Genomic DNA, 24,177 nt, shown 5'->3' on the forward strand with positions numbered 1-24,177 from the left:
TCATGACACTCCACTCCACTTCACTTCATTCCTCTCCTCTCCACGCCACTCAACTCTTCTGTATGCCACTCCACTCCACTCTATGCCATTCCGTAACACTCCACTATACTCTACTCCACTTTACGACACTCCATGCCACTTTCATTTACCCCACTAATTTTTACAATATTGCTAAAACACATTGGCAAAGCCAGTAGCTCTTGCATAGGTGAGACCTATTAGTTTTGCCAATGCTTATTCTCTTTTGGGAAAGCTTTTGGTCATTGCAAAAGCATTGCATTGGTTATGGTAGCAAGCCTGTGGTCAAGGTTATATGCTTGATTTGATTAGCATGAAATCTTATGACAAAGGCAGTAGGTCTGATGAATTTATTATGATAGGCATATTTTCACACCAAAATGCATTTAAGGGTTGTTTTTTATTACTCTGTATTAAATCCTACTGAGGGGTATTTTGTTACATAGAATCTCACAGATTAACATAATAGTTAATGGTTTTGGTGTTGGTCACCTCCCTCTAGGGATACAAGATTTGCATTGTGAGAATCCTTGTTAGGCCCTCCTAGGAGAGATAATCGTTTGCTTTTCCAACAGCAATTTTGTGCACACATATCATTTCATGACTGCATGCCTAATGGTTGCCTTGTGGCAAAGGTTATTTGGACCAAATATAGGAAAAAATATTGTGATACAAACATACCGTGTCAGAAATATCATTGATGAATATTAATGGTTAAATATTATTTTTAGTGTTGTTTCAAATATTGTTGTTAAAAATATTGATGTATAAAAAATGTTGTATGCAATATCGTTTTTTGTATGTAATTTATAGCAGTGTGTTTTTTATATATGTGTGTTTTTTTTGTGTTATTTGTAAAATAATTTATTAGCTATGAAATCGTTGAAATTTTTATTTTTAGTTGTATTAATGTATATAAATAATCGTTTTATGCTTTTTATTAGTAGCAGGATATTCGGTTTTTATACTGGGAATTTTTTTTAATGTTGAATTGATGGTAATTATTTTAATGATATTCAAATTAATATTTTACAATTTTAAATTGTTTTTTGTTACTGTAATGTTTTGAATTGTAACAAATTTTTATTGTATGTGGCATTTGTAGAGCACTACTGTTGCTCCCGAAGGAGCATCCAGACGCTATGCAGAAATAGAGTTAAGGTTCAGAACTTGTGTGAACGGAATCAAAGGGCCCGATTATGATGACGGTGGGGCCGCCACCGACAGCTCGTCGGTGGCAGTCCCACTGCCATCAGAATAAGGATTTCCGCCCGCCTCATAATGCTGGCGGGCGGATGGTTGGTGGTAGGAGAGGCCGACCACCACGGATCCGTACCAGGCTCAAGAAGCCCGTCGGTCCATCGGGGGAGCAGTAATACCTACAATGACGGCGGTGCCCGGCAGGCACCGCCAAAGGTATTACAATGTTCCTTTCCGCTGGCCCATTCAAGTCGGTGTACACGCCATGAAAAGGCTGGCAGAAAGGGACCTTGGGGGCCTGTATCGATCCACCATTCCCCCCTGGCCCTCAGCTTTGGGTCTTGGGGGGCCTCTACATATCCCTGCACCATGTGGCAGGCACCGCATGGTGTCTGACATGTAGTGCAGGGATATGTGCAGTGTGCCCTTTTTGCACTGCAGCATTTGCTGTAGCCAGAAGCACTAACCGCAAAGCAAAACATAGGCATTGTGACCGCCGTGGTGTGCGGACGCATCCTAATTCCTGTGGCAGGACCGTCGACAGCCTGTCTGGTGGTCCCATTTACTAAAGGATGGTCGGTCAGACGAAAGTCCAACCGCCATCCTAATCCGCCCCAAAGTTTTTTAGATAATTGAGGAGCACAAAGAGTCAGGGATTGCAAATCCAGGTTTTCAGTAGTTTCTTAAAAAGGGGTTCTAATTCGATAGATCTAAGGTGGCTAGATAGGTGATTCCAGGCTCTAGACCCAAGGGTGGCAAGGGATTTGCCACCTTTTGTCTTAAAACTGAAGGAAGGAGGTTTAAGCAAGTTTGCTGATGAGGATCTGAGCGTACGGGCAGTAACATAAGGCGTAAACCTGTTGGTTGAATATTTAGAAAACACAAGATGATGGATGGAGCGCTGAAACCTTTCAGACACTCACCCCCAGTCACATCTGGGTTGAATCCATCATCGTTCTTTAGCTCACTTCGCCACCCCAGTTCAGATACAGCTATATGCAAATCAGTCTTGACCCTGCGCCTCACGGGAACAGTCCAGTCCGAACTACCAAGCCATGTCTTCCCAGGACTGGAAACAAGCATCATGGGACTGGTTTCGGGCTAACAGCCCTCATCAGCCAGGCTAGCTTGTATCCAGTGGTAAAGTGATCAAGGGACCCACATCTGGGCATACCCTGCCACCTTAGGGTGAACAAAGAAACCAAAAGGAGATGATGGACGGAACGCGGAAACTTTTCAGACACTCACCCCCAGTCACAGATCTGGGTTGAATCCATCACAGTTCTTTAGCTCACTTCGCCACCCCAGTTCAGACACAGCTATATGCAAATCAGTCTTGACCCTTTCCACGCTGGGGGATGTCATTCTGGGCACTACCCTTAAATCCTTTCAAAGGTTGCAATCGGAGTACGATTTACATAAATCACAGTTCCATCGTTATTTGCAGCTTCGACATGCTTTAGACCCTCGGATTCGTCGATTGGAGGCCCTGCCTTAGTTTCGCCCATTGGAGGGTCGCTTACTGATGGGAGACATCGGGGATCACAAAATCAGGCAAATCTATTGGACACTTGATACACACACTAAGACCACCTTTCACAAAACCAGAGCGGCATGGGCAGCTGATCTGCCGGCCCTCACAGACGATGACTGGGCGGATGCCTTGGCTAGCCCTCGGTACGCGTCGGTGTCCGCTAGATACAGACTCATCCAGTTTAAGTACCTCCATCGGGTGTATTACACTCGCCATAGGTTATGGCAAATGGGTGCAATCCAGTCTCCTATGTGCCTCCGCTGTCGCACTGATGAAGGTTCCTTCCTGCATACAGTGTGGAGTCGCACGGCGATTCAGCCATTCTGGACTAGCATGGTGTCCTGCCTGGACCAAGTCCTGGCGTGGACTATTCCGCTTGACCCCAGACTGGTGCTTCTACATAGCACAGATGACGTTGTGATAACAGTTGTTCCTCCAGATTCCTCAATTCAGACTCTAGTATGTTAACCTCCTTGTTATATATCCTCTTCTTAAAGCATGATTTACTGGAAATCTTCCCCCTGAGAAAGGCCCTGAAAGATTCCCATACTACGTTCAACGGGTCGGTACCTATATTGAGTGAGAAAAATTCCTCTGTCTCTAAATGGAGGACATTCACTGCCTCTTGGTCTTACAGTGTTGTGTGATCTGATGTCCATCTTCTTAACTCGTGCTTAAAAATAGGTTTAACCTCCAATAGTACTGCAGAGTGATCTGACATGTAGACCACCACATGCTTGACCACTTTAATTTCCTCTCTTATAGTCTGTCTATTAGAAAATAGTCAATCCTTTAATAATGGGCATATTTCTTATTGTGGAACATATAACCCCACCCTGACCCAGCCTTCTTCCTCCATTTCACATCGCCCAATTTGACTCATCATATTTTTGATGTATGATTGCATTTTAGGGGACATGATCAACCTACTTTTGGAAGACCATCTAACACATTTTCCAATATTATATTAAAATCTCCGGCCATTATAACTGGGAAAGTAAAATCTCTTAATTTCGAAAACATCATCCTAAATGGTTCTATACCATCAATATTCAGACCATAGTAGCCCACTAAAGTATAGTTGCAATCATCTACTGACAACTTAGTGATAGTCCATCTTCCTGATTTATCTGTGATGCTGTCTTTGATAGATACATTCAGTTGTTTATTTATCAAAATAGCCACCCCCTTAGTGCTAAAGATCTGATCAGCGCAGGCCATCTGTTAAATCCATCTTCTAGTCTTAAAAAGGTCTGTACACTCTTCACTGGTCAGGTGAGTTCCTTGCAAGATAATAATATGTGCTGGTGAGCCACTTAAATATTGAAACAGTCTTTCTCACCTCCCTTTTACAGGTAAGTCGTTTATGTTCCACAAAAGTATTCGTATAGGAGCAATTCTACCTCTACCTTCCAAACCCACATGAACAATATTTGTGCAAATACATTCAGGGCCTGATTTATAAATGTAAAATTAGACTTTCATGTAAATTTACGATTGTTTGCTAATCACAAAGGAATTTACGAGTAGTATCTTTATGAGTGCGGAGTCTCCGCATATAATACGACCAAACTTTTTATATGCAGAGACTCCACACGCATAAGGATACTTTTAATAAATTCCTTTGTGAATAGCAAACAATCGGAAACATACACAAAAAGTGTAAGTTTACCTTTGTGAATACAGCCCTTAGTGTACTATATTGCTGGAGGCTCCTGAAGACTTTTTTCCCCATATGTGCCCCACGCTGTGCCTTCCTATACGCCCTTACCCCTCAAACAGACCCTTTCCTGGAGATCCCTCCCTGACTCCCTCATGGCCTAGAAAACCCTTTTGGATACTCCCTCCCAGGCTGTTAAGAAAACAAACATACATTAAAATCATAACTAAGAACAGAAAGAGAAAAACAGAAAAATCAAACAAATTATTCATCAAAACTTATATTTTGGCCATCATTAACTAAGTACTTTCAGTCGCTGTACTTAATAATAGCTTCTATTAGATCATTGGCTTGCTTATGTCACATATAGGTCATACTTGTAGCCTGCTTGCTATCATCATCTCTGTCAAAACGTGGCATGCGTTCTGTCCACTGTATTACAAGTGTACTATTGTCAATGCACTGACATAATGGTGGACAAGACATGCACTACATTTTGACAGAGCATCATGGCCACCAAACCCTAAGACCCTTAATATTTCTGGAAATGCTATTTTTGAAGCCTAGGCGTGTCTGCCCCAATATGTTTACCCCACCCCACACAAGTGGGTTATCATTTCCATCGGTAGAATCCTCACAATGTTTGTGGTAGGCATTCTGTGAATTCATGAGAATTCTGGAACTTTCTTGCACAGAATGTGAGGAAACTATGTGATTTTAGCCACAGTTTGAGGCTTGCAGGGCACTCTGAATGACAAAACCTTATGTTATCCATGCAAGTCACACCAACATAGACTCCCCTGGGTGACTAGTTTTTAGATATTTATGGATTTAGTATGTCCCCTTGGGTGGTGGTCGAATAAAGACAATAAAGCAGCAGTGGTCAATACATAAAGGTACAGGCCCCATGCTTTCAACATTACACTGTCCTAATCCACAGTTTCTGCCTCTCTCATTCCCAGCTTTTCAAGGATATGTGAATTGGGGAAAGAGAGAGGCAGAGTCTGTGGACCAGGGCATGCAGGAGCCTTCCCTCCTACATCCTACCATACCTTACAGTGTCACAAGGAATACTTTTTGCAAGGATTGGTGGAATTGTGACAAAGATGATTAGGAAACTGCGAGCTTCAAATGCAAGCAGTGTATTTCCAAAGAAGAAAAATGGCGCACATGTCTAACACAGAGTCAATATAAGTCATCGTGACACTCTGAAGTCCTCTACACTCGCCCAGGCCTCCGTAATGTTTCATTCACAGTCTCAGCATTTTAGAATTGAAACATTTTAAATATTAATAATTTTACAACAAAATCATCTTTTGTTACTCATTACCCTTAAATAGCTAACAACTATTGACAAAGCAAATATTCTGGCCTTTTTAGGGGTATGTCAGTTGATGAGTTATATAACAGAAAGCTCACTAAGGAATCTAAATACCAGACAGAATGGGAACCACAGAAATGACGTTCACCTGCTTAAGCTACACCCTTAATTAAACAGACCACACACCTTTTAGAGACCCAACACACACTCTTTGCATTTCAGTTCAAGGCCTGACCTCAACAAATCTTGTCTCTTCAGAGGACCAACACTGGGCAAAAAGGATTATTGTGTTTTTAGTATGCCACTAAAAGTGAGTACTCACCACATCGTCATATTGTGCGCTTGGTGGCTAGGCGCTACTGCAGAAATATGCATGTAACTTGAAGGTACAGGTCAATAACAGCTCAGTGCTATGAGCTATGCCCCTCGCTGCCTCAAACGTGGCTAGTGCTGGCATTGTGTCACAGGGACACGTGCCAGTGTGAAGAGGGTGGCTCAGGATGCCAGGGGAATATTACCAGTGCCAGAATAGAAGCAAGGAAAGGACGTGGCTAAACGGCTACAGCTGCCGACTTTGAAGCTGGGGAACTAGATTCGAGTCTGGCGGAAGGCCAGTGGTGGCCGGCATGGCTCGCGGGTGGGGGGGGGGGGCAGTCGCGGCAGGGGAGATGCATGGGGGAATACAAAAACGTACCTTGCGGCTGGGTCCCACGTCTCTGCTCCTGCTCTCCTGTCTCCGACTCCAGGAACAGGAAGCAGGCAGACATGCTCCAGCCCCTAAGCCAATCACAACGCTGCAAAGCAGCATTTTGATTGGTCTGGGTGCCTTGACACGGCGCTCAGCCAGGGGCTGGAGGGGTGAGCATGTTCTCCATGCAGGCTGTAATGCAGTCTGCATGGAGAATGGGGAAAGTGCTTGTGACTGGTTTGGGCGGCCCGAGAGGGCCGACCAAACAGTCATTGCACACTTAGGAGTGGGCAAACCACTCCTCCCCTGCTCTAAGAGCAGAGGAGCCCCGCCCATCCACCCACCCGCCCGCAAAGCAGAAGGACACAAAGCATAAAATGATAATAAGTCTAAGTTATTATCATTTTATGTCTCTACTTGCCACTGCTTAAAAGCTATAGGTGAGGGGCTGCCACTGCGGGAGGCTCAATTTGCCCATGTCTTCTTCCATTAAATTTTAGCTATACATATATTACAAATATTTTTTTTTCATAAAGACACATATTTATGGAAGAAGACATGGGCAAATAAGTGTCTAAATACAGTATTAGCATCAGCAGAGGATTGCGGTCGCGTGAGTTATAGTTGCCTGCACTAACTATAACGGGGGAATTTCATTGGTTTTTTATCAGTAAAATGTCCAGCTAACTATAACATGTGTGAAACCTATGGTTTTTTCACTGAACTTGCAAGGTTTTTTAAATGCTAATTCCTAACTATAACGTGTGTGAAACCTATGGTTTTTTCAGTGAATCTATATATATATATATATATACATCACACATGAAACAGAATATCACTGTCTCCGCTCCGTCTCGTCCTGGGTGCTGAAACTCCAGCGGTGGTGAGCCGTTATTCATAAGTATACAAGGGCGATGATCTCCGGACGCCAAGAAGTGGAGAGCACACACAGAAGTTTGTTCCAACAAAGTGCTTTAATGTGCAGGCCCCCCTACACTGACAGACGCGTTTCGGCTTGCGTCTTCCTCTATGTCAGTTTCACCCTGGAAACACGGAAACATTTAAAACTAACAATGTATCACGTGTAATTAGTAACAAGAAAAGATGGTCCTTAAGTCAAGGTCGATTACATGATTTCATGGGGGCCATCTTTGAAAGTGGTTTTAAAACATTGAGAAATGAGAATCGTAAATTAACCCTTGTATGTAACTAGTGCAAAGTTGCTTAATCAAAACAAGAAAATCAGGAGCAATTCATCATTTTGCAACCACAAATGAGCAAAGAGATAAATCCATTATTCATAATTGTCATTAAATATGATATAAGAGATAAATGTGTTGCCTATTGAGAATATATATATGGATACATTTCATCAAAATATCTCCCGTATTTTTTTGTGTGTTTTGATCCCACAGGCTCCTTTTGATACCATTGAAGTCTTCAATGAAGCTATCATCATCGATCTAAGGAATTTGGCGAAAAACACGGATCGGAACCAACGCCACTATAACATATCCAGGAAGCAATGGGAAGCAATTCAATCACTGAAAGGTGATGACACTCTGGAGATCAAACCCTCTGATAAAGGGGAAAATGTTGTGATCTTCAATAAACATCATTACTGATGTGAAACTGATGTGAAACTGATGTGTCCAGCTAACTATTCATTGGTTTTTTATCAGTAAAATGTCCAGCTAACTATAACATGTGTGAAACCTATGGTTTTTTCACTGAATTTGCAAGGTTTTTTAAATGCTAATTCCTAACTATAACGTGTGTGAAACCTATGGTTTTTTCAGTGAATTTGTACGTTTTTTTAAATGCTAAGTTACTTTACGCCATTCGTGGCGTGCGCGCCCACTTAACGCAGTTCGTTCCGTGCGCGCACTTTACGCTGTTAGTGCCGTGCACGCACGGTGGGCATTCGCGCACCGTGCGCACATGGAGGACAGATTATGCGCTTCGTTGTGAAAGGTAACCTATGGTTTTTTTCACTGAATTTGCAAGGTTTTTTAAATGCTAATTCCTAATTATAACGTGTGTGAAACCTATGGTTTTTTCAGTGAATTTGTACGGTTTTTTAAATGCTAAGTTACTTTACGCCATTCGTGGCATGCGCACCCACTTAACGCAGTTCGTTCCGTGCGCGCACGGTGCGCTTCGCGCACCGCGCGCCCACTTTACGCAGTTAGTGCCGTGCACGCACGGTGGGCACGCGGTGCGCTACGCGCACCGTGTGCCCACGTTACGCTAGATGGGCCATGTACGCACGATGCGCTTCGCGCACCGTGCGCACATGGAGGACAGATTATGCGCTTCGATGTGAAAGGTAAGCTTTTACATTTTTTTTAATTAAAATTAAGCGCACGGTAAGCGCACCGTAAGCTGGCTCAGATATATATATTGATTTAAATGCTATTTTCTCAGGAACTACTGAACAGATTTACACCAGACCTACAAAAGGCACTTCCTTGACCTGAGGACTACCTCTCTGCCAAATTTCAAGTAACTCTGTTCAGCCGTTCGTGCTGTAGCTGTGTCTAAAGGTCCTATGGAAAAATGCATGGGAAAAACGCGTTTTGGGACCCCCCTTTTTTCTCAGCCCCCGCTTGACGAATCCCCCCGAGACTTTCAGGGTAGGAGCGGAGCGTAGCGCCCCACCTATTTTGAAAATTTCGCGAGGATTCGTCGACCGGCGCCAAAGTTATTCCAAATAGAATGTTGCGGATTTCCCATGGAAACAGGGTCCTAACTATAACTATCTACTGGCGACCGCCAGTAGATAATATATACATATGTATATGTGAATATATAAATGTATATATATATATATCAATATATATGTGTGTGTTTATATGTGTGTGTGTATTAATATGTGTGTGTATGTATATATGTATATATATATATAATCACTAAAAAAACAAAGGTTACAGGGACGTTATACTTAGCCTGACATTTCACTTGTACAAAACCAGAGAAATTCAGCCGTTATAGTTGTCTGAGTTAACTATAACTTGCGCCCCCGCAATGCACTGCTTATGACTTCACATATTACATCACTCAGGACAAGGTCAGTGACATCACTGATGATATGTCAAATGACATCACTGATGACATCATCCACATCATCTCTGACGCGCCAACTCACACCCCTATAGAATCTTTTAAACACTCACTGGCACTCCCACACAACCATTCACTAATCGATTGACAGAGCCATACCAGTACTTACACAGCCAGATATAGATACAAAGGGGCAGATTTATAAGCCCCTTGCGCCACTTTTGCGTCACTTTTCCCATGTTAAAAGTGACGCAAAAGTGGCGCAAGGGGCTTATAAATCTGCCCCAACGTTTATTATACTGTCTAATGTATCAACTCATTGAGTGGTGATTTAGAATATGTTCCATGTAATTGCTTCAGATTATCCAAAAGGTTCCATAATTTATTTTTGGATTGACCTCGCCCAGATATTTGAGAGGGGTAAAAGCATCATGCAACAATTATTAGTTATGAAAAAGTGTATGAACAGGACAGTGCACAGAAACTTGAGCTAAATTAAAACAGCTGCTTGCATTTAGTCCACCAGCATCTATGTGAATGTGGCACCCCAGTTTTATCAAGATCGTCTGGAGCATACGTCTCAACCCGTCCGCCTCTGAAAATGCGCCAAAAATATGGAATGCGGTTTCAACACACATCTCCGGTTTCAAGAGGAACGTCAATAGATACTTCTCTGAACTCTCTCACACATGCCTGGAATTGGATAATGGCCACGTATCTCACAATTACGATGGTTTCTCTTATGAGTGATGTTATAATGTAAATCCAACGAAAATGCAACTTGTTTTTTGCGCCCTATGGTACTTGCTGTAAAGTGCTCTCCCCATGTGCTTGAGTCCTTGATCAGGCTACAATACGTACATTATAAATTGGCCGGGCCCCTCAGTAACAGGAGGCTGTGCTCTCCTCTCCCTCCTCACCCTCGACTCCCTGCTGCTGCCACATGCTCTGCCTCACCCAGTCACTCACTCATCCCACGCTTTGAGGCCTGTGTTCTTTCCAGTTCATCTAAATGTATCCTTGCAAGATACTGAAATGCCATTTGCAATCTACCCGAGGGCAGGTTTGGGACACACGCCCCTGTCGTGTTGCATGCTCAGGGCTCTATTCACAGAGGTAAATCTGGCCATAAATGTAAATTTACAACCAAAGTTACGTACGCATGCCAGGAAATCTTTTTTGAATTGGTGCAGGTGTAAATGCGTTCACTACTGCGGTTTTCTCGGCCACAAAAAGGAGGGATTTACAAGAGAAAATTCCACTCACGAGGAAAAAAAGGTGGGCTTTCCAATACACGTGTTTCCTTGGAGGTTTAGGAAAGCTCAGAAACATGTACATTTGTGGGCATTTCCAAACTCCCTACTGTACCTTTTCTCACACTTCCGGGATGGGAAGGTGAAAGATTAGATTTGAAGGGTGAGTATGAGAACCGTTTTCTCTACTGGGAAAAATGTTTTCTCAGCAGAGAAAAAAATGCACTAGCACGGGTGGTAAGATTCACCCAACATGGAGTTCCCTGCTATGGAGAGCTTTGCAAAGAGGGAATAAAAGTCCTTGGAAATATTCACACGACACGCTCACTCCTAGGCCTGGATGTTGTGCCTGACACACGTACGCAGGTATACTTCTGGAAATGTTTGAGAATAGAAAAATAAAAGCCTACTTAGGCAGCGGGATATTCCCCCGTACATCAACATTTTTTTTTCTCATGAATAAGGACCTCAGTTTCTATTTGCACTCACTCTTGATAAAAGTTCAGGGCTCGGTTAAGTTTGTAGGATCTGGTTGCTTCATAAACAAACATTTCGTTTCTCACCGTGCATGTCTCTCCTCAGCGTATAAACTGTACATGCAGTAACTTAATTTGCAAAATGACAACTTGTTTTCTAAAAAATGGCCCTCTATTAATATGCTGGACATAGGGACAATGATCAATTATCATGAACTCATGTAAATGTTATTAAATATTTCTGTTACCAATCTTGATGTAGCTCTAAGGTTGTGGTCACTTTCTAAAATTTTGCACCCCAATGTGAGGTGTAGTGGCAACACTAGTGAGAGCATTTCCAGTTCTGCATGATGGGTTAACGTGCTGCAACTCATGCTCAAAATAAACTCTCAGGCGTAAATACCATTGACTTTCTGTGCTAAGCACTTTAGTTTGGTCTGTGTTTTTTCCGGATCAAAGACACAAAAGGTATCCGTTTCAAGAGCAGCAGGACATACACTCCACCGCTCTCCATCTCAAAGACGAACAAAGCTTCTTACCGTGAAATGTTTGGCCAGACCCCCTCGACGACAACAGTCGAAATAAAAATTATACGCTGGGAATTACACTGCTTTTGTGTGTCATGTATACTTTTAAAACACGCATTTGAACTGGGTTCAAAAGAATGTAAATTGGTTCTTATAATCGTTCTACTGCTGCTATGACACTGTATCTAATTTACCTTTTCATGGAAACACAGGGAGGTAGAAATTGTTTTGGTGGAACTTGTCCATTTCCTCTAAAGAGGACAGAGCCAAGTACGCCTTCATTGCTGATGGACAAATCGTCTTCCATGTTTTCTCAGACTTTCAGTGGCGTAAAAATACCATTTGAGAAAAATATTTTCGACACGTTCCCTAAAAATGATTTTTCAGTTGCATCTTGCTTTAGATTCACAGTGACTATAGCGATGGTTGAGCACCATTATTAGTATTTTTAAGCACTGCATTCCCCAATTAAGAGAAAAATGCCAAGGGTGAAACGTGCCTAGTGCTCACTTTGAGCCGGTGGTGTCCATTGCTCAGCACCGGCACTTAATTGTCAGCCCCAGAGCTTAGACCAACAGTGCCACCATGTGGCAGACTTCCGTAATTTAGAGATCAGCACAACAACATTTGTTTATTAATTCATAATACATTAAAAACGACTGATACCTGTGACCAATGTTCCCTCTAATTTTTTTCCTCTGTGTGCGGCAGTGTATGGTCTCTGTGCACTGCAGCCATGGCTATGTGCGGCAGGAACCACATCGCGCGTGTGTGCTGCGCTAAATATCCCTCCAAACGTTTGCTTACAACCCTAGCAGCCCAGCTCTGTTAAGAAGAGACATTTTATTCCTCTGTCTGATGTAACATTTCCTATACATTGATTTACACACTATGTTTCAGTGTCTCTTTGTAATGTGTATGCGATGTTAAGTGCTTAACACCTTACACTGGGATGAGTGGCGCTATTAAACAATATAAATATGGAAGAGAGAGGGGTTTATGGAGACTTGAGGGTCACTGTTAAACGTTGGTAATGAGAGTATCCGTGGCGGAGGTGGTCATTGGGGCGCCAAATCGAAACATAGCCTGAAGGAAAAGGAGAGGAGACTAGTGAGAAATAGGATTTAGTGGCGGAGAAAGGGGGAGAGAGGAACAAAATAGAAAAAAAGTCAGGGCGCAAAGACGAGAAATGGGTAAGGGGTAATGGAGAAATTGGTAAGAAAGGGACGGAAAGAGAAAGGCAGCCAGAGGCTTTGGAGAACTGGGAGAGAGAACGGAGAATGGAAAACCGGTAAGAGAGAAAGCAAAGAACAGGCAATGAGAGGGATATGGAGACAAGAATAGGATGGGGAGAGGGGGAAAGTGGGTAAACGTGGAGCGAGACCTGTTGTAGAGACCATTGTGTGCCCTGCAATTTCGAGGGGACAGAGAAAAACTTAATTACGATACTAAAAAACAAGGTACTACATGTTTTAATAAAACAATTTTCAGGGCTTGAGAAACAGTTCTGTGGGTGCTGGTGGGGGGTTGAAGACCCTCTGTGGCCCCCTCCTGGTGTAGAAGCAGGTAAACCTCTGACCCTGTCTCGTGCGCAGTCGCTGGATGAAGGCAAACTCTCTAAAACTAAATTCAGATAAAATAGAGGTGGTGTACTCGGGCCAATTGGTATTTCAGAGCCGTCTAAATTATTCCTGACTGCTTAGTGCGATTATAAGGCAAACAGAGGCATCGTTTCCATGGTAAAAAGGAATACAGAGGATTTCACATACACATGTTTTAGGTGCCCGCTCCTGCCCTTCCAGAACATCCAGACAGGATCAAGTGGCTGCTTTATTTCTCGGAGAAGCCTGCTAGTGAAAGCAGACGTGTTTTATTGGACACTGCATGAGGCAAACCTGGATTTTAAAACCACAATCAGTGCTGAAAGGAGAATTGTGTCAAGGTGAGCGTGCACATATTGACAAACAACTATGAAACTGATGCACGTCTGATCTTGCACATCTTAGCTCACTGAATTTAGACATCATTGTGTCATGACGCACTCTTTCAAATGTAGCACTTGTCCTGCTAAACCTTGTAGAGTGGCCGAATTACATTTTTGTTCCCAAACACACGCAGCTGCATCATTTTGTAACAAATAATGGGACGCGCCTCTGTCTAGGTGCCCCTGTCTAGGCGCCCTCCCCCCCACACCACCTTCACCTAATTTAGGAAGAGAAATTCAGCAAGTCTACAAACATGACGTGTGCTTATCACGCAGTGTTTGTAGACTTGCTGAATTTCTTTTCTTAATAGAGCTCTGGCTACGGGGTAATTGCGGGCCTTGTTAAAGATTTCAGGTTACTCACAGCGCCTGTCTGGAGCTGCAATTAACCTGAAAAGTTTAACAAAGTCACACAATCACCCGCAGCGCAGCTCTTTTAAGAAGAGAAATTCAGCAAGTACACAAATAGGACGTGTGCTTTTCACGCCCTGTTTGTAGACTTGCGGAATTACTCTCCTTAATAGAGCGCAGCTGCAGAGTGATGGGCAGATTGTGTGCTTTTGTTTAAAGTATTCATGTTAATTGCAGCTCGTGACAGCGCTGCAATTAACATGAATGCTCAAGCAAAAGCTCTACATGAAAGAAATACCTGTTTTTCGCGCCGCTCGCTTTTTAAAAGCAGCGGCGCAAACGTTCTTCTTTGATGTGCTGTGTGTGCGCGCTCCACACACAGCAGCACTGCGCGCTGCTATTAACAGAGGTGCGCGGGCGCGCATGCGCGCACGTTATTGGGAACAGTGCCTGTGACATAATTCAGTCTTATAGCTATGGGGGCATAGAATAGTCTGAATTGTCACACTGCTATGTAGGTGATGGTTAGTAGCTGTGTTAGTACCGTCATTACCAGCCCTGGTAGAAGCAATGGGTGCTGCAAGCTGCAATGGCCTCCTGAGGAGAGCCCTAGCACTTATTATTTGACAAATTAAGCACTGCTTACAACTCTCTTCTGCTGGCACTCCTGGATTGTACCAAAACATCTTAAATAGGGGGTAAGCTGTAACCAAAATTCCTCATCCTTAATGTTCTACTTATTAACAGATTGTCTTCTAACATGTAGTTTTCTTTCTTCGTACAATATTTTTAACTGTGGCTCTTTCTGTCACACCATTATTGCATTCTTGTGCGTTGAGATTAAAATATAACTTGGATTTAGAATCATATTCACCCAAGAAGTTGATACAACCCCCACACCAGGATGATGAACCTGGCAATATATGCAGAAGGGCTACTTCACACATAAGCTCAGCTACACGATCACAGCGACAAAATAAGAACACCAAAACACTTTCCATATAAATGACACTTGTAAACTATACTTTCACACCTTCCAACCTTAGAATAATTAAATTATACAATAAAATGCTGGATAGAAGGCTTGAATTACTCTCTGACACTGGCATACAAAAAGTGTTGGACTTGTTTTGAGGTCCTAGCCTGGCAGTTTGGGCTGGACTAGTCCCTCTGGAGCAGGGTCAACACTTATGTACATATGGCTGAGTACAAACTGAGGTAGTGTGGAAAATAACAAGGGATGCGGCTCCAAGTAATTGACAGTGGCTGAGATAAATTCAAGCTTTCCATCAATCACTTTTTATATATACTTTAACCTTAGAATAATTTTCATCATGTGCAAGTACAAGTAGAGACAAAGGGTGAGGCCATGGAGAGTAGGGTTGGGACTCCCAACACTGCATAGTTACAACTACCACCCCACACTGCAAGAAATAAAACATCTTGAGCCACCTCCCATGTCCTGTGGAGGTTTTGTTTGGAGCCCACCATTGCTGAGCATTCATGCCTCTGCTAGAATCCTATTCTATTCAAGGGTGTCCAACTCACACCGCAAAAGTAGCTCTTCATTGGTGACCCTGTGGTGTGTGAAGAAACCGTGTGTCACTCAGAGGCACTCTATGAGTTGGCAACCCCGCACCTTTTCAATTATGCTAAATAGCATTAAGGCTTTTTCAGAACATCCGGTTTTTAGCCAAGTTATGAAAAATGTGTGGTACAAAATGCACTGTTTGGACACAATTTTACAGAATTTTCTCTGGGGTTGAATTCCCTGGACAATCCTAGAGACTGTTGAGCTTGCTCACTTTGCTTGCTCTCATTCAAGGATCTTATTTGCACTCCATCACTCTCAAAGCTAACTGATGCAATTGGTGCTGGGCATGTATCCATTTCTTGCCCATCTGTGTCCTGTATTGTTCACCTGATGTGTGCCACTTTCCCTCTGGCAACCACCTTTGTCCCATTGCCTGCCACCTTGTGTCCAAGTTTGATCTGTTGCCTATTGGTGCCAGCCTTCCTGTTTCCTACAACTGCCCGATGTTTCTTCTCCCTTCTGCTCAATCTGTGTCCCACTGCCCCCATCTCCTGAGTTAATCCTGAGCCCTCCGGATGTTTGGACTTTTATCCATTGCCCAGGTCCCGTAAAGCCTTCCTAGTGCTCACCACAATCTTCCCTTTCCCTGCTGTCTCGCATCGCAACATCTTATTCCTTTTTGGGTCTCGCATAGGCAGCGCATGCGCTGCCTCTCCGAGGTATCAAGTAATCAGTATTACTAGTGAAACTCCACCCATTGCGTTTCTCTTTGTTTTGTCGCTTGCCATTGGTGAAATCTGCCATTGCTTTCTTATCTCGCTCATTGTTGGCTAGTGGTCCCATACATCACTTCCGTTTTCTTCAGTTTCTGGAGGAAGCAGAATCGACCAACTACCGTTAACTTATGCTGCAGGGCGGTATCTTTTAATGTAGGGACTACTTTGTTGTTCTTAAGGTCTCGCATAGGCAGCGCATGCGCGCCCCGCTGAATGTTCTCTGTGCCTTGAACTGCAGCCTCCGGGTCCTCCATTACTGCCCTGTCCGCACCGCTCGTGTCTGGCCTGCCTGCGGCAGTACCTGCACTCCGAGAGCCACGTGGACATCTGCTGCCCTGAGTGCGCTGAGCGCCTGCAGCCCCACCACGTCTGCGCCATCCTACAAGACCCTCTGCAACTCGCAAAGTACGAGGCCTACGTGCTGAGCAGACACCTAGCTCAGGACCCAGACTACAGGTGGTGCCCGGCACCTGACTGCAGGTAAGACTCTAGTAGGTGAGAGAGATGGGGGTGACGGGGAGGTCGGCATGACTCGCATTATTGTTGGTGGACTTTCGATTCTTTGCTTGCTTTTTTGTGCCACCTAGTGTGAAGGAACTTTTGAGGTGGAGTTGTGAACAAGTGCGGTGGAGCTGCATACCCCATACTGCCTCTACTCATTTATTTCTGTCGCCGAACTAACCACTTGCTACACCAGGGGACAATCCCATTACGTCAGTAGCCTTTCCATTCCACCCACGCTCTAGGTATGTCCCTCCCCCGGAACTCACACAAACACTTTCTGGTTGTTTCCACCTACGCATATATTTTGTTCCTCGCTTGAATGTTGCAGAATCCAGGTGTGCTAAAACATGATTTTTGAGACCCTTGCCATACAAATTCAATAAGTGCGAAGTATACTTAAAATCACGAAGTAGAATGTGCTTTTAATAATAAGTCCTTATTTGTGCTTGAACCAGCTTTTACTCTAAAACGATAACTTGGCTTTAAGTTCTTAGTGCTGGAGCTGAGCAAGGCCCCTAGAACAGGGCCTACAGATTCGGGTTTCATATCTGCCTTTCTTTACACCGCTGCAGTCATAATTTCCTACTTGTTAATGGCAGTGTTTTAAGGATATATTTATTGCCCTTTTTCGCCCACTACCTGTAATCATTGGAATGGAGAAAGGTTAGCCACAAAAACGTCTTCTCAAGGAGAGATAATTAAGTCAGAAGGGAAATGCCAAATTTCGTTTTGCTGACACAACCAGGGGCATGATTCCATATTACAATGGCCATGCGTTGAATGATCTCATAATGGGTCTAAAAATCCAAGCAGACATCATCAAACAAAGGAACATTTTACAATGCTTTTTGCTACTGATTGCTTGTGATGCAAAACGGGACAAATAGAACTGTTCTTTTTGCTTCCTTGAATGTATGTGTTTATGTGCTGGTAGTTGTATAGCGCTAACTTAGCTCAAGAGCAACAGAACAGTGAAGGAGGGCATGCCCCCCTGGGAATGCAATAATTGGGCGAAGGTCAAATGTGTGCACTGTCAGGTCAGCAGAGGTGCTCTTTGAAGATGTATGTCTTCAGCTTTTTTTTTTAAATGTAGCAGAGTTGGTACTAAAAGGATATCAACAAGCATTTGCAATGCAATAGGTCTCGCATTTACGCGAGTTTAAGCTATTGCCATTGTAAATGACAAAGCCTTTTATTTATGTTTTAAAAACAAAAACAGAAATAAAAGGCATTGTTATTTGCAATGTCAGTAGCTCAAAGTAGCGTACATTTTCAAAACCAACACATAGATAAACGTTTTGTCATTTACAATGCCAATAGCTCAAACTTTTGCAAATGCGAGACCTTTGCATTGCAAATGCTTGCTTGTCCATTGCCCTTATGATGGCCTGTGCCAATCTTCTCCCTACAATGGCATGTGTCCTGTTATCCTCCAATGTTCTTGCCATTAGCTCCCCTCTCTCCCACTGTGTGGACATGTTCCACTGTACCACTGTGCTCTGAAATGGATCATTGCCCCTATAATGGCTAATATCTGTCAACCTCTCTCTTGCTTCTGCCTGCCTCAACATAGGGACACAAAATATATATACCCAACGTGACCATCAATACACATCCACTTTCTTAACACAACAGCCACTTAAATACAGTGTGTTTGAGAGTTAATCTCATATTTTATTTTGTGCGCTCGTTTTTATCAAAAGTTTTTCATTTGATCTTGATCTCTTGATCTGCAATAAATATAACATTGACAATATGTATATAACATCTAATCAAATTGACAAAAAACAATACTACATGGACAAATGTACAGGAAAGAAAAATTAAAGACAAATTGTTAGAAAAAATCCAGAACCTCTTGAAATTCGTGATAGAATGCAATGTCCAAATTATTTTCAACTCCCTACACCTAATGGGTTTCCCTCCTGGTGCTGAAGATATGTCTTTAGGATTCCATCTCTTTTTCTACCTAACCAATTATTTTTTTGAGGTCACTTATGTCACTATTGAATAGAAACCCACAAGTGGTATACTTCATTCATATGTAAAGAAGGATCTCAAACTTTTTCCCCATAATTAATGCCAACAAGTTTCGATCTTTGTATTAACCGGGGATGCATGTGCTTTTATCATCAGGGTGTAACATTCAATCACAGGAAATAAGACAGGTCGCATTGGTAGTGCGAGTCGTTTCCATGTTGTCTTTTCATCACTAAGGTGCCGATTCCGATCCGTCAAAAAAAATTACCGTACGACTCGTATCCGTATTTTTTTACGTACGAATCGTACAAGTCCCGTACAACCGGTGAAGTACGATTCGTACGTGAAAAATACATACGAATCGCTCCGGGAAAAGGTGTACGAGAGGGAGCCGGACAGTTTCACGTACAAATCGTAAAACTGAAGTTCGAGCGCGCAAGTACGATCCGTACCGCCCTTCCGAATACACAAGCGCATGGAAAACGCCCCGTACGGAGCGAACGCCGTACCACTCGTATCCGGGGAAACTTGTGCCCAGGATACCAGTTGCACAGCCCCCCCTCCCCCCGCATATGTCAGCACCGTGCCCACGTAGGTCAGCACCGTACCCCCACCATGTCCGCACTGTACCCCAGCCCCATACGTGTACGCGCCGTACCCCACCACCGTACCCCAGCCCCATACTTGTACGCACCGTACCCCAGCACCGTACCCCAACACCGTACCCCAGCCCCGTACTTGGATGCACCGCACCCCAGCACCGTACACCAACACCGTACCCCAGCCCCATACATGTACGCACCATACCCCAGCACCGTACCCCAGCCCCGTACTTGTACGCACCGTACCCCAGCACCGTACCCCAACACCATAAGCCAGCCCCATACTTGGATGCACTGTACCCCAGCACCGTAGCCCAGCCCCGTACATGTACACACTGTACCCCAGCACTGTACCCCAGCCCCGTACATGTATGCACCATACCCCACCACCATACACCAGCCTCGTACTTGTACGCACCGTACCCCAGCCCCGTACTTGTACACACTGTACCCCAACACTGTACCCCAACACCGTACTTGGACGCACCGTACCCCACCACCGTACACCAGCCCCGTACTTGTACGTACCATACCCCAGCCCCGTACTTGTATGCACCGTACCCCAACACTGTACCCCAGCACCGTACCCCAGCACCGTACTTGGACACACCGTACCCCACCACCGTACCCCAGCCCCGTACTTGTACACACCGTACCCCAACACCGTACCCAACACTGTACCCCAGCCCCGTACTTGGACGCACCATACCCCACCACCGTACCCCAGCCCCGTACTTGGACGCACCGTACCCCAGCCCCGTACATGTATGCACCGTGTATGTGAGCACTGTACAACAACATCGCGTATGTACGCACCGTACACACGCTCTGAGGCCGTGTGTATGGTCCGTTCCACTAAAGTTGTGGGGCCGTAGGAGTACGAGTGGTACGGACCGTACAAGTACGGTCCATATCACTATAGTAGTGGTGCCGTAGGTGCACGTGTGGTACGGACCGTACACACGTACTTGTACTACCTTAGTACACGTAAGTGTACTACCAGTGCCTACACGTACATGTACTACCAGTGCCTACACATACATGTAGGCACTGGTAGTACACGTACCCATACGTGTACTACCAGTGCCTACACGTACGGGTACGCACTGGTAGTACATGTACCCGTACGTGTACTACCAGTGCTTACACGTACATGTACTACCAGTGCCTACACGTGCGTGTACTACCAGTGCATACACGTACGTGTAGGCACTGGTAGTACACGTACGGGTATGTGTACTAACAGTGCCTACATGTACGTGTACTACCAGTGCGTACCCATACGTGTACTACCAGTGCCTACACGTACGGGTACGCACTGGTAGTACACGTATGTGTACTTAGGTAGTACACGTACATGTACTAACAGTGCGTACACGTATGTGTCAAACGCACTGTGCAACTGGTGCCATAGGGGTACGTGTGAAACGCACCGTACCGGTTTGTGGATTCAAAAATTACATAGGGGACACATAAGGGACAAGGCACTAAATGCATGCTGGTTGTCATGGATACAGAGTTTTCAGTTCAAATTTTTCCATCAGGTGTCCTGGAAAAGTCAGTTGGCCACAAAATACAATGTTGCAAAGTGGTTGTTGACTTGACATGATGCTCAAAATTTGAACGATGCTAATGCTGTCACTGGTGAATGTGGAAAGGGATTGGAGTAAACGTAAGATGCGAATGAATCTGACCAATCACTATGTATTCCTCCAAATGAATGCCCCTCAGCAAGACAGATATGTCAGCCAGAACCCATGAGAGGGCACTTGCCTGCACAACTTTACTGTTGACAACACTGCTGCTGTCTGTGCCTCCTCTGGCACCATGTCAAGGTTTGTGGAGAGGGCCCAGCCATTCACCCAGGAGGAGAATGAGGCATTGCTGGATGTCATCCTCCCACAGTACCCCAGCCTGTATGGGAGACCAGGGGAGCAGGTGAGTGCTGACTCCACTACCTTTGACTGTGCACCTTTTTTGTGACTGTCACTTCTGGCATTGTGTCCAGGTGTGACAGACATGCAATGTTGTTTAGAGTGGGTCCCAGGGGGGGGGAATGGCTTATGTCTCTCATGCAGAGCATGATGTAGTTCATGTGTGCACTCCTCACTTGCATTGTGCTTACTGTGACATTCACTGCATAGTGCATGACACATTCAGCCTGGCTAATCCTTTGTGGCATTTATGGTCTATAGTCCTGAGGGGATTCAGTGGTCCCCCCGGTGTGACAGGTGACTGTACCCACAGATGTGTGTGAGTTTAGTGGAGCTGTGGTGAGAGTGTCCAAGTGATGTGTACGCCCCCTGGACATTGATGTGTGTGAATGTTCCTTGTCATGTGGGTGAGTGTCTATGTGAAGTGTTGCACCACAGCTGCATGGAGGAGGCTACAGCTTTACCCATCTGATGTGAGAAGTAAGCCGTGCTGTGTGTCTGACTTGCTGAGCTAGCCCCACACCTGTGACACCCCACAGGCAAGTGGCACATGTGCAGAGTGAGGTTTGTATCCGCTGTTGCCAATGCCAGGTGATTGATCTGTGCCTGTGTGTGTCTGTGTACTCTGCTGAGGTTGCGTCAGTGGCCTGGGGCATGTAACTGCTTGGAGGTGCTGTCCATCAGCCTGGTGTTGCTTGTGATGCACAGTGTGTGCCATGATCATGGAGTGTGTTGCAACCCTCATGCCACCTGTGTACTTTCAATGCCATGTAGTGCATTGGGGCTTCCACAGAGGACAATGTCCATCTGACAAAGAAACTATTCCTTGGCAGCATCCTATGCCCTGTTCAACATATCAAATGTTCAAATGTGTGTCTCTCTGACATGGAGCAGGTGTAGTGATGTTGTCTCACTTTGTCATCCTCACAGGTAACTGCCTACGAGAAGGGGGAGATCTGGAAGCGGGCCGTCAGGGCCGTGAGATCGGCGGAGGGTCGCAGTCGGCGCCTAGCCCAAGTCCGAAAACAGTGGCAGGACATCCGGTGCTGGACCCGGAGGATCGCCTGGGTCCAGTTGGGGCACTCACCTCCACGCCCCCACGGCGGGCGCCGACGCCTGACCCACCAGATGAAGCGTGTCCTGGTGGTGGTCTTCCCTGACAGGGATAGGCAGTTCCAGGAGAGACAGCAGCAAGGAGGGGGTAGGTACATGTGTGTTTGTTGTGTGTCACCAGCTTTTGTAAGTGCTAAGTCGCCTGGATACACTGCCAGGGTTTATATGAGCAGTGCATATCCTGTTCCCCCAAGTCAACCGGTGCTGTTATTCCTCCCTTCCCCTCCTTGACATGTGTTCCCTGGTCTGTGTGTATTCACTATTGCACATGGTCATCTAGGCTGCCAGTTAATCCAAGTGCACATTGCTTTCTGCATCATGTGTGGGCGTGGTCTGTGACATGTGTTGGTACCTTGCCTGTGCCCTGTCCTGTTCAGTCATTTGGGGGTCCATATTTTTTGGCCATGATGATGAGTCTCAACATAGGAGTGTGAGGTTTCAAATGAAGACACTTGCAGCATGCATGACCGATGTTGAGGCCTCAGACATGATGTGCATGAGTGGGAGATATGCATAGTGCCAGGACGGTTGCTCATGTTACAGTCAGATCATTCCAGGACCATGGAGCAGTGTGCCCACTACAGTCCCCTGAGACACCCTTGCCTCGTAATCATGTGTGTCATCCAACACTGTGCCCATTCTCTGTGTGTTCAGCATAGGTTGGCCTCTGTGGCATTGTTCCCTGGCCTCATGTGTATTTATCTAAAGTGTGCTACATGTGTCCACTGTACATGGAGACCCCATTTGGCTTATGCATACTCAAACTGGGCAGTGCATGTGTGTCTATTCACAACTATCTGTTGATGGTTGTTTGTCACAAATATGTGTTGGCAGCCTCACGAGGTGATGTGGAGTACATTTGGGAATTCTTGATGCACATTTTTGTAAACCCTGATTAAGAGGTGTCACTTCTTGATCTGTCTCAATCACATTGTCTCAGGTATGGGGGGGTTTGTGCGGGCGAGGCCTACATGTCCAAACCTTATGTCTCCTTGCCAGGTCTGACCTGTGTGTGATAATTGTCTGGACAGACATTCAACATGCAGTGACCCAGTCATGTTGTGCAGGGTTTAATGTTTGTGCTTTGCAGCATGTGTCAATAGTTTAAATACACGATTCCTGCTCATCCATTTTTGGCACCAGTGTGTGGTCCAGATGCTAAGTAGTTTTGTCTTTGTGTGCTGACATCTGCATGGACATTCTGGCTTGCCATGAGGGTGTCTCCTCACTGCAGATGTGCCTTATTCCAACACAATTGCAGGCCCATTAGCTTATGCATTGACCTGTGTTTGAACATGTGTGCCACTCCACATGACAGGCAGTGGGTCAGATGTGTTGCCAACTGTGTCATCATGGTACGGATGGCCATGTGACAGGTGGCATGATTCAAGTTGTTAGTCAAAAAGTATTGTACCTTGGCACTCACTACACTTGTCAGCATGTCTTCATGTTTTCAATGCTTGAGTTTGATGTTTTGTTGTGAAGGACAATAATGTGCCTGCATGACCGATGTCTCCCAAGGAAGTGCACAAGAAACCACCTTTACACTTTCAGGGAACACACTGGCACATTTTAAAGAAAGGCACAGTTCGAATAAGACTGTTTTTCAGATTATACATATCCATGTTCCCACAGTGTGGTGGAATTTGTGTAAGTCCT

The sequence above is a fragment of the Triturus cristatus genome, chromosome 7 (genome assembly GCF_964204655.1).
Source record: "Triturus cristatus chromosome 7, aTriCri1.1, whole genome shotgun sequence".
NCBI classification, from domain to species: Eukaryota; Metazoa; Chordata; class Amphibia; order Caudata; family Salamandridae; genus Triturus; species Triturus cristatus.